Raw genomic sequence first — 9,749 nt, 5'->3', positions numbered from 1 at the left:
AGTTTTTCAGGAATTTGTCCATTTCACTTAAGTTGCTGAATTTATTGCATAAAGTTGTTAAAACTATCCCTTTAATATGTGTATAATTCTATTAGCATTTTGTCTACATTAAGACTTTTGTACACAAAAATAAAGTAGATGACAAATAATCAGGGGAAAAAATACATAACATACGGCAGCAAAAAGATGCGTGCGTGTATGTGTATATGTACACACACACACAGTGATGGTACTTATGTTATTTCTAGAAGCCCCTTTAATTAAAAAAGGGAGTGACGAACGTCCTTGTGAATCTGTTTTTTTGGTTATTTTTCTTAGAGAGAATGACTAGGAAATGAGATTGTTGGGGCAAAGGCTAATGCTGATGTTAAATTTTAGTAAATAAGGTTGTACCAACTTCAACTTCACACCAGTAGTGCTAATTGTATCCCCATACCCCTACCTGCACTGATAGATGAAAAGGATCTGCTTGGAAGTAGAACATCTCTTCATTTGTTAATTAGACGTTGGTTCTTCTTGGTTTAGGAATGTCCTCTTGATATCCTTTGCCAATTTTATTTATTGTGGTGTTAAGTTTTAAAATTGATATGCTATGAGCCTTTCGTATACTAGGAATATTTTTCCCTCTTCTTCTACATGATACCAATTTATTTTCCACTGGTTCATTATTTGTGTTCCGATTTTGTGTGTAGAAGATTACAATCTTTATGAGGTTAATTTTTACTATTTTTTTCTTTTATGGTTTCTGGTTCTTGTTTCATACTTAGAAAAGGCCTCTCTCACTCAAGATTTTAAAGATACCTCCATTTTTTGTAGTATTTTTATGGTTTTATTCTTTACATTTAAACTCTCCATTCATCTGGTATTTATTTGAGAAATGAGATAGATGTAAAGCTTCTTCCCACTGACCAATGATTTGTAACGTATAGTTTACTGATTACCACTGAGATTTCTAGAATTAGACTGCCTGGCTTCCACCCTTATCAGTAAGGGCTCTAGGGAACATTGTAAAAATCGAGATAGTAATTGTACCTATCTTACAGAAGGTTAAATAACACCACCTGAAGAAGTGCTCCAGTACTTGACACGTAAGTGCTCAGCAAATGTAAGCTATTATGATATTAAACACTCATCCATACACAGCAGTTTATTTCTGGATTCTATATTCTGTTCACTCATCCATCTCCCACGTCTATCTGATCCATCCATCAACACGCCATTACCACTGTCCCATCTAAAGGTTCCTCTTTCCTCATTTCAACAAAAGAGGTCATGTCTGTTTTTCTAATCATAACTAGAGCCCGAAAATGTTAACTTCAGGGGTAAAAATAAGCTGCGCTTCACAACACAGTGTGAATCATAACCAAGGCACCGAACAAACGCTGGGGGAAGGGAGGGTGCCTACCTCTTCTACCACCTACTCTGAAAGAGTGAAACCCTTTCTTGTTTCAGCTTTTGGCATACAACTGACGCTCTCAAAAGCTAGTCCCTTCTTTCCAACCCTAGTTTACAAACTGAAGACAAATGGTTTACCACGTTCCCCGGGCGGGCCCTGAACCTGCGGCCACGGCGCGATGAGGTTTGGAGCAGGAGGGACGGGCCCCAGCCGGCTGCTTCCTCGCGGCAGCGGAGCAGACTCCCCACTCGTGGGCAGGAGACTTTGGGACACAAAAATTCTGCACGGTCGGGCACGAAGGCAGACGGGGTGGCGGCAGGACCACCATCGGGGCCCTCAAAACAAGGAAGAGGGTGGCAAGGGCCGGCCAAGGGAAGGAGAAGCGTGAAATGGGGGAAGCCCTCGAGACACTGCGTTGGAGAAGGCGAGGGACATCAGCGCGCGTCACCTGGCTCCCTGGAGCGAGGGCCGGCCCGGCTCAAGGGAAGCCTGCGTCCCCCAGGGCCCTCTCGCACCAGTGCAGGCTCGCCACTCCCGCCTCGGCTCCTTCTCCTCCTCCCTCTAACGGCCTCCGGCGTCCGCGGCGTCCGTGACGTCGGCGTGGGGGTGGGACTTCCTGCTTCGCGCGCCTTCGGGTCTAGCGGCCGAGTCCGCTCCGGGAGCGTGAAGGGTGGCGGACCCCTTGGCAAGCCGGACCCCCGAGGAGGAGCGGGGCTTTCCGCCTGCGCCGCCGCCCTCTGGCCCTCGGAGCTCTCGCGGGATACTCAGCCGGGCCCGGGGTCCGGAGCCCCAGGGGCGCGCTCGGCCCTGTCCGCCTCCAGCTTCTCCTCCTCAGCGTGCGCCGCGAGCGGCCGCCGGCACCGCGCCGGGAGAGCGGGCTGGGCCAGCACCCGCGGCGGGGCCCGGCGCTCTTGGGCCCCATGCCCCCGCGAGGCGAGGTCAGTGGGTGCCGGCGGCTGGAGCAGTGGAGGCGACCCCCGGCGGCGAGTGCGGCCAGAACCCCGGTCCCTGTTAAGTTTTCTGTGCGCACGTTGCAAGGACCGTGTGGGAGTCTGGTACGTAGCCTCTCTCTGTGGGGACGCTGTCTGGTCCCTGTTTTGGAAGACATTTTTTTCCCTTCACAGCTGGCCCTTGAATTCTTTTTTTGTTATTTTTCTTGTGAAATAATTGGAACGGGTGTTAGAAAAGGAGACTTTGCGACGTGTCCTGGAGCCCCTGAAATGCACGTGAAACTCTCGGTGGAGCTCTCGGATGCCCTCCGGCGCGGTGCTCGTAGGGAGTTTAGTGACTGGCTCAGCGTCTGGTACCTCCAGTTGAGTTTGTGATGAAAAAGCTGTGCCACCGTTTTCCTTGACCCTGAAGACAACTTGGATAGTGATGTGGGCCGTCATTACAGACTAGGAAATGTAAATGAATGCCGGGATTAAGTGGACACTTTGATTAATCCTTAGTGTCCAGCGTTTGACCATAATAAATGGGCACTTAGCTCATAAAGGTGCTCACTGCCAAGTATTTTAAAAGCCTTTGGTCACATTAATTGTAATGATGAAACTGTTTGAATAAAATCTCAAAGACGTCTAGGGTGACAAGAAACTTGTTCTTAATAGTTCATAATGTGTTGAGAATATGGGCACAAAATGCTCCAGTAGGTCTAAACTGAGTGTGTTCTTAATGCTTGTTACCAAGCAACATCTCCGTAAACAAGCCCAGTGTTCAACTAGGGTATAATTAAGTGTGTTTCTCCTACAATTATCTGGATTCAGAATTCTCTAAATTCATAAGTTAAGCCTGTAGGTGGTTACAGTTAATACTCACCTTTTGTATTGTTTGGATTCAAACTCTTTTTTTGTTTAGAATTATTAGAATGCTTTAAATTTCAGTGTCACACAGGACTCTCCAGAGAGTTGCAAATAGTTTTGACTTACCCTTTGGTTATTTAGGACAGAGAATGTCGGATACTCCCCTTCTTTGGAGTATTTTCTTTTCTAACCAGGCTATATTCAGGAATTTTCTCAAATAATAGAGTTATACCCATTTAGGGTTACACAGAGCGCTGGGAGATTGAAACACTGATTGGCCACAGGTGGTTTTTAAGCCTTGGTTTAGGCAATAACTTCACTTTTTCTCCTCCCATTGAACCCTTAATGATATAATTTGCGCAGATAGTCTTCCAAGCACTTTTTCATGATATTTTGAATGCAGTAACCTTTCAGGTAGTAGGAGAGTAGATGGGAACATTTGAGACGCTGTGAGACTGAATGACTTCTTTGAAATCAAACTGTCAGTAATGGGAATTGGAACTTGAAGTTTAATGTTCTTTACATCATGCCCTTACTATATTGCAAAAGTCTGTAGACTTCATTTAGTCCCCTCCCCCTTTTTCTTGCCCATATGCTGATGTTGAAGTAATGAAATGTTCAAGAATTGGGCAAGACAAGCAGAGAAGAAGAAAAATCAAGAATGACTCATGTTGCGTGATAAAATCCTTAGTAATCAGAAGTCAGCATTTTGTCCTGGGAATTTCTAATTCAAGAAGCTTAGAAGAATGAAATCTTAACAGAAAGATTAGTGAATTGTCAGAATTCTTGGTGTGTGTGTTTTTCTAGGTACTGTCTATGCCTAAAGTAAATGAGTTTTATTTTGACTTTGTCATGCATAATGTATTAGGTTCAGTAAGTAATTTTCTCAAATTGTCTAATCTGTATGTACTTTTAGGGAATGCGTGTATCTATGTAAAACATTTCCGGAAGTATTCTTTCCTGCTGATTAAAGTTCCCATTTCTTAATCGGAACCCCTCAAAATCTCTTCTCACTCTGCCTTTTCAAATTTATGTTCTTTATGGAAAAGCTCTGCTCTGACCAGACTGGTTTCTTCTCTGTCCTCTAAACCTACTATGCGCTTTCACCCTTCCTTAGCAGTCTTCATGTCGTTCTACCTACCTGACTTGATTTCTTCCCTTCATTCCTAAAATCTAAACTGTACCTTTTCTATAAAGTTCAACTCCACCATGACCTCTGTAGAGGAGGAAAAATTCCTCACCCTTTTAGGGTCTCTGGCTGGACCTAAATTGACATAAAACAGATTATCAGAAGAAAAGCATACAAGGTTTTAAAAATTTTTACATGTTCATGGGGGCCTTCACAGGAGAATGAAGACCTGAAGAAGTGACCAGAGGAGAAAGCTTTTATATCGTTCAGACAAAGAAACCATAAATTTGTGAAAAATTGACAAGACAAAGGGGTTTGGGCTAGGAGTAGTAAATTATGGAGGAGTTACTAGGAAGATAAAGGTTTCACAAGGTTTGTACAGGTTTCTGGGCTTCAATTCCCTGTCTCTGGTGATAAAAAGTCCTCAGTCCTCGTTCCTCCTGGTACAAGGAGGACACCTTTCATGTGAGAGTTTTATCTCCTGGTTCTTCAGGAAGAAAAACTAGGGTGAGAGTTCCCCTCTTGTACTTGCTGGTTCTCAAGTGCCTTCAAGTCAAAATAATCGATATACCAAAACAGCGTATTTTGAGGTGACGTGTTCTGAACTCCTTCACCTCTGAAATCCTATAGTGTGTATTTGTTAGTCATACTCATTTGATACTTACACTTTACGTTGTATTGTTTTATCATTTCTGTGTTTGCCTAATCTTCTTAACTAGATTTTAAGCTCCTTAAGGGCAGGACACCAGATATTATCCTTAGTTTCTTCCAAATAAAAGTTGCTCAATAAGTGTTTCTCAGAGGTGAGGAATATGCATTTTTACTTTTTTTGCTTCTCCCATAGTGTAGTGGAAGTAAAAGAAAATCTGAGAGAGAACTCAGGGAGGAAGGGCAGCTATAAGCCATAAGAAAGGGGGTTAAAGAGAGAGGATTTGTGGGAATCAGAAGGAAAGGTTCCCTTCCTAGAATGTGTGAATATTTGAGAATTTCCCATGACAATATCAGCAATAAGGACTCCCTCAGGAATGCTGGCACTACTCCCAAGTGAGTCTGGGGAGTTTGGTCAATATCCTGGTTCTTCCTTAGAATCTTAGTTTTAAAAACGCTTCCCACCTCTTTCCTCCCTCTCCCCCTCCCTTTCTTCCTCCCTCTCTCCTCCTGTGCCTTTCTCCCTATCTTCCCATTTGACCCTTTTCTATTTTGCGTTTTACCAGGTCAAGACTTAATTTATGAAATTATGTCACTACTTTTATGGCCCTCATAATAAATTAGCAGTTCTGTTAAGTTTTATATTTTTTCACCAGGACTGCCTGTCTGGGTCATCGGAGATCACAGACTGTGTAGTCTAGCACTAGTTTTTTTTCTTTTTTAGTTTAACCAAGATGTAATCCAGGAAGAAATAAGAAAGTCAGAAAGTGCCCAGTTATTTACTTTTGTATATTGTAACTTCAGATTACTTTTGGATTAAAATTCATAGAGTTAGGAGGAACCTAAACCTAGCCATTCTCTTTTGGAAAGCGTCTGTCACTCTCAAAATGTCTTTAAATAAATGCTAGGTAATTTTTATAGTCTGGCTGTAAATCCTGTATCTGATGCTTACAACAAAGAGTTTCTTCAGTTAAAGATATAAAAAAGGGAAGTTGAGTCTCAGAGTCTTTTATAGATCTTGGTTTGATTCAGTTATTTCTTAGAGAGCTTGCTGTCCTAGCTTCTGAGTTGTTGCCCAGTAACACAATTGCAGTATAACACAGCAACCATCGAAAACATTAGCATTGGACTATGGGGATTTTCCTGATGAAGTTGCAGTGCCTATCTCTAGTGTTCACATTCAGTCTGTCTTTCTCAGATGAATTACATTTTGGTTTAAGGCAGACATCTGAAGTATTGTTAAAAGGCATACAATATAATTAAGTATATATTTTTTGTAGTGCTGGCAAATTATAACTTCTTACACATTGTTTGTCACATAGAGATGCATAATAAATATCTATTGAATTACAGTGTGTGTGAAGGATATGTGAAAAGATTGGTTCAATTAAAGGTTATTCTGGGCAGAAAAGCTATTAAGTAATAATTAACATCAGAGTTCTCCACAACTGATAGAGCCAGCCAGAGCTGAGGAGGATGAAGTTGAAATGGTTTTTCTCTAACTAACATTTTTATATTACTACTGGAGCTTCATGGAAACCTTAGATCAGTAAGCATGAATTAACAGGCACCATGATTTTGTGGGAAGAGAATTTTGATTCCAGAGACCAAGGTTTGGCTGAGTTAGTCATTTAAACTTTCTTGGCTTATTCTCTCATTTGAAAAAATAAATTCCTGAAGGTGTCTTTCAGAAATCGTATGCTTCCAATTTAAAGCAAATTTTATTTCTCCTGTTTGTTGGTTTAGTTAATATTTGAGTGTCTATTATTTGTCTTGTACTCTGCGAGGTACTGAGGAGACTGTGAATAAGACATAGTACCAAGTCTCAAGCAGCTTCTTGTCTGGAGAAATGTATAGTTATTTGTAATATAACATAGGAAGAGCCATAAAGATAAATAAAGGTGTGTTCTGGGGGCATGTAGGAAGGACATATGATCTAGAACTGCAGACAGTACCCTACGATTGAGGAATGCCTCATTAGAATTATGTAACTGTAATCTGAGAATGTGCAGGGAAGTATTCAACCTGGCCTGGAGGGAGTTAATCAGTCAAGGAAGACTGGGAAGAAGTTTTTCTGAATTGGAGAAACAAAGTCAGACATCATCAGCAATAGTGGTAGTAGTTCAGATCCTGAGTATGGATGAGACTCCTAGGGAGAGTGTGTAGAACCAGAAAAGGGCTAGTGAATATCGCATATAATGGGTAGGTGGAGAAAGTAGGGAGGAAAATCAGAAAATTGTAGAGTCTTGGAAGCTAAGACAGAAATGCGTATCACATTTAGTTTGTTGATTAAATGGAGGTTGTTGGTCAAGAAGCATTGTGTAGCACTATAAATGTAAACCCATCCCTACAAAAATGTGCTCTATAAAGACCTGAACTTTCAAATGGGGATAGCTCACGTCTTTGGTTAGCGTCATAACATAGAGGAAAGAGTATGTATTTTGGACCCTGAGTCCTGGAATAGAAGGTTAGAATCTTGCCTCCACCATTTTACTGGCTGCTTGACTTTTTGGATCACTTAGTTTGGGGTTCTCATTGTCTTCATGTATAAAATGATATTTTTTTCTCAAGAGTCATAATGGCTTAAAAGATATATGTTGTAATGCTTGACTCAGTCATAGTGGGTACTCCGTAAATGTTAATTTTAATTTGTTTCATTGTTACAGACTGTTCTCCTGAACGATATACCCCTTTTCCCTCCTCTTCTCCCCCTCCCCATCAAATTCTTTTATCCTTCAAGATCCACCAGAATTTCTTCCTTTTTCTTGATGCCTTCCTATATGGATGACATTCCAAATTTTCTGTGATGAAATGAACATTTTCTTGTATCCCTCAGAACTTTCATAATCTTTTATTTTTAACCTTAAGAAGGAAATTTTATCCACATATTAGAAGTCTTCAGATAGGTGGTTCTAGGATTGTCAAATCAGCGGCTCAGTGACATTGTTAAGAACCTGTATTCTTTGTTTTTGGTTGGCCATCCTTTGAACTTCGCCTTGATACAGCAGTTCAATCATCACATTTTCCGAAGTTCAGAAGAGATAACTTCTCTCTTCTACCCACCCCCTTTTTAACAGCTTTATTGAGGTATAATTTACATACTATAAAAGTCACTCATTGGGGGGCCAGCCCCATGGCTAAGTGTTTAAGTTGATGCACTCCGCTTTGGTGGCCCAGGCTTTGCTGGTTCGGATCCTGGGCGGGGACCTACGCACCACTCATCAAGCCATGCTATGGTGGCATCCCACATAGAAGAACTAGAGTGACCTACAACTAGGATATACAACTATGTACTGGGGCTTTGGGGAGGAAAAAAAAGAGGAAGAGTGGCAACAGATGTTAACTCAGGGCCAATCTTGAAAAAAAACAAAGAAAGCAAGCTATTAAAAGTGGACTTCTTTTCAGTCTAGTTGGATCCTGGGTAAAGACCCAGGACTTGCTCTGGAAGGAAGAGCTGCCCGTAAAAAAAAAAAGAAAAGAAAAATCATTCATTGTAAGCATACAATTCAGTGATTTTTTAGTAAATATATAGAGTTGTACAACCATTGCAAGGCAATTTAAGAACATTTTCAGTAATGCTCCCTTCCCCGAATTCTCTCAAGCTTGTTTGCAGTCAGTTCAATTCCCACCCCAGCCAACCACTTATCTGCTTTCTGTCTCTATAAATTTGTCTTTTCTGGGTGTTTCATATAAATGGAATAAAAAATATAGTAGTCTTTTGCCCCTGGCTTCTTTCACTTAATATTTTGATGTTCATCCATGTAGCAGTATTGTGTTGTTTTTTATTGCTGCATAGTATTCTCTTGTATAGATATGTCATATTTTATTCATTCATCAGTTGATGGCCATTTGGATTGTTTCCACTTTTTTGCTCTTATGAATAATGCTGCCATGAAGATTTGTGTAAGTCTTTGCGTGAACATATGTTTTCAGCTGTATGGGAGGAAGACATTTCCTCTACTCACTCTAGGTCCTTCTGACTAGGCTACGAATTAAATTCACATGCAGAATAACAGGAGAAAATTAAACAAAGCTTTATAACATGTATACATGGGAGACACTCAGGAAAACTGAGCAACTCACCCAAATGGCAGAGGTTCTCATCTTAAATACCATCTTCAGCTACAAAGGAGGATGTTGGGGGTTGGGGGAGTCAGTTATGGGAGATTACCTGAAAAGTACAGTAAACAAGACTAAGGTTAATATGAAGATTTAAGTCCTTGCCTTCTGCATTGATAAGAGTTTTTAGAGATAAAGTCATCCCCCCTTCTTTCTGGTAGAGAGGGAGACACCTTTACAGATGGAGATTTCCCTTACAAATATAAATATCTCTTACCAAGGGTAACTTGTATGTTTCAGAGTTTCTCTCATGGCTGCAGTTTTTAAAAGCAACCAGCCCAAAATAATCCTCATGCCAAAGAGACATATCTTGGGGTTGCCAATTCCAACCCCCCCACACATCTCTATTGGATAGAGTCCTAGGGGTGAAATTGCTGAGTTGGATGGTAAAGTTGAGGGTATGATATATTTGGTCTTTGTCCCTGGTTGCTGATGCTGAGCTCCTAAAACCCTTGTGATTCCCTGAGTGGTAAGGAGTGGCTTTGGTTATTCATAATGAGCCCCTTTTGATCAGACATAAGCATATGCTGGTGAAGTGACTTAGGAGGGGTCCCTAGCTAGCCTCAGATAGGGCTGGTCACCAGAAAGAGCAACGGATGAGAGAGTTGGAACTTTCAGCCATACCCACTGACCTCTGGGAAGCAAGGAGGGAAACTAG

At 41.4% G+C, this 9,749-nt stretch overlaps 1 protein-coding gene across 1 annotated transcript in view; it reads left to right on the top strand.

Annotated features, from left to right (window-relative positions):
* The first annotated feature begins 1,993 nt into the window (after nucleotides 1–1,993).
* CEP83 (centrosomal protein 83) overlaps nucleotides 1,994–9,749 on the top strand; it is a 108,050-nt gene continuing 100,294 nt past the window's right edge. The window contains exon 1 of the mRNA XM_070507059.1: nucleotides 1,994–2,451. The gene's annotated coding sequence lies outside the window, so the exon portion shown is untranslated. The remainder of the gene's footprint in view (nucleotides 2,452–9,749) is intronic.

Source organism: Equus asinus, chromosome 4 (assembly GCF_041296235.1).
Source record: "Equus asinus isolate D_3611 breed Donkey chromosome 4, EquAss-T2T_v2, whole genome shotgun sequence".
NCBI classification, from domain to species: Eukaryota; Metazoa; Chordata; class Mammalia; order Perissodactyla; family Equidae; genus Equus; species Equus asinus.
Note: the sequence above shows the minus strand (reverse complement) of the source record. Positions and strands in the feature narration are given on the sequence as shown.